This window comes from Cryptomeria japonica, chromosome 9 (assembly GCF_030272615.1).
Source record: "Cryptomeria japonica chromosome 9, Sugi_1.0, whole genome shotgun sequence".
Taxonomy (NCBI): Eukaryota; Viridiplantae; Streptophyta; class Pinopsida; order Cupressales; family Cupressaceae; genus Cryptomeria; species Cryptomeria japonica.
In genome coordinates, this window is record NC_081413.1 from 670015016 (window position 1) to 670017537 (window position 2522).

A 2522-nucleotide genomic window follows, 5' to 3' on the forward strand; every position below is an offset into this window, starting at 1 on the left:
CCAGCAGTGCAATCTTCATGCCACGCATTACCACACCCTTCATGCGATGCTCACTGCAGGAGCGTCCTCCTCTGCAGGCTCACTGCAGGAGCGTCCTCCTCTGCAGGCTCACTGCAGGAGCGTCCTCTTCCCATGTAGACCATTGAGGATGCTTCCACGACTCCTTACTCCCATGACCTTCCCTCTCATAGCGTGGACAAGAATCCACATGGTTCGAGTGGACTTCATCCACCTCGTCTTATGCAAAATTCTAAGGTTGAATGACTTGCAAAAGGTAAAATTTACCGTGGGCATCAACCATTAAATGTAAGCAACAATGATTTGCATAAACAGAGAACAAATAAATTGAATGATTCGACTACTCCAACAGAGAGTCAATTGAGAAAATCTACCAGGTAGAGGTGACCTCTAGTTAAGTTCTCTGATTATGACATTATTTTGTGAAGAAGCTGAGCCCACTTTGTTAATATCTGATCAAATAGAGCTTGCAACATATAAAGAAGCTTGTAAAATTGCAGATTGTGATAACTGGCACACTGCAATGTGTGAAGAAATGGACGCACTATTGCAAAATCAGACATGGGATTTGGTGCCACTTCCGCCTGATAGAAAGACATTACGAAATAAGTGGGTGTATAAATTAAAAGCTGAAGTTGGTGGTCGGAAAAGATTTTGATCAAGACTAGTTGTCAAGGGATACACTTAGCAGCAAGACTTCAATTTTGAAGAAATTGTTAGGATTTAAAAGCGAATTAGAAGAGCAAAAAACATAACAATGAATTCACAGACTAAGACAAATGAGACACACAATTTATCGTGGTTCGACAGATTGTGATAATTGGCACGCTGCAATGAGCGAAGAAATGGACGCACTATTGAGAAATCAGACATGGGATTTGGTGCCACTTCCGCCTGACAAAAATGCATTACGAAATAAGTGGGTGTATAAATTGAAAGATGAAGCTGATGGTCGGAAAAGATTTCGAGCAAGACTAGTTGTCAAGGGATATGCTCAGCAGTAAGACCTTGATTTTATTTAGAAATTTTCTCGCCAGTAGTCAAAATGACTACCATTTGAGCAGTATTGGGATTGGTTGCAACCTGGGATAGCTTGAACAGCTGAATGTGAAGACGACATTTCTCCATGGCGACCTTAATGAGGAATTGTTTATGCATCAGCCTGAAGGATTTATTAAAAAGGGTTAGGAACATCTCTATTGCAGATTGAAATGGAGTTTGTATGGGCTTAAGAAAGCCCCACGCCAATGGTATCTTAAATTTGATAAATTTATGATTGATCACAAGTTTACTCGTTGTGAGTCTGATCCTTGTATCTATTTAAAAAGGCTTCCCAATGATGAATTTGTCATACTTCTCCTTTATTTGGATGATATGCTAGTGGTCAGCACAAGCATGAAGATTGCTAGTGAGCTTAAAAATCACTTAGCTAATGAGTTTTCCATGAAATATTTAGGGGCAGCAAAGAAAATTCTTGGGATGACTATTTTTTGAGATAGGAAAAAGAGAGAACTTAAACTATCTCAGCAAGGTTACCTTAAAAAAGTATTGGACATATTTGGTATGGCGGATGCTAAGTCTGTATGCGTCGCCTTAGCCTCTCATTTTCAGTTGTCTTCTTAATTGTATCCAAAAACACAAGAAAATAAGGAGTTTATGGACAAAATTCCATATAAATCTACAGTTGGAAGTCTTATGTATGCTATGGTGTCTACTCATCCAAATATTGCTCATGTTGTGGGAGTGGTGAGCAGATTTATGTCTAATCCGGGCAAATCACATTGGGAGAAGGTCAAGTATATTTTGCAGTATCTCAAGGGTACTTCAGACCTTTTCTTATGATTTGGGAAGGGAAAGGCACACTTGCAAGGGTTTACTGATTCTAATTTTGCCAGAGATTTAGACAAAAGAAAGTCTATTTCAGGTTATGCTTTCACATTTATTGGGGCAGCGATTAGTTGGGCTTCTAAATTGCAGCATACAGTTGCTCAATCAACTGTTGAGGATGAATACATATCTCTTTCTGAGGGAGAAAAGGAGATGGTATGGTTGCAACTCTTGTTCAGCGAGTTGGGTTTGGAGAAAATCATCACTTTTCATACCATACACCATTATTATACAGAATCATATCCATTTCATTTGAACATCCATATTATCATAATAGCAAAATCCACCTTCATATCCAATCATCCCATCTTTGCATCTTGAATCCAATCAACATATCAACATCATGGAGCACAATAGAGCACAAGCTAGTGTCATGAGCACACATCCAAATCGGGGATAATCAAATCAAAATTGGAGTATGAGGTTTGCGTTTAATTGATTATTGCATCTTTATCTCATTTCCTTCTTTTTAAACATCCCAATCTTGAGGTGTTTGAGTTAATTGTGTTGCATAGATTGTTTAGTATTATCTTTCAATCATTTATATTTGAGCACTATTTACCTCACACATTTTATAGCATGCCCGGTGGGACCCACTTTGCAGGTCAATCTAATGG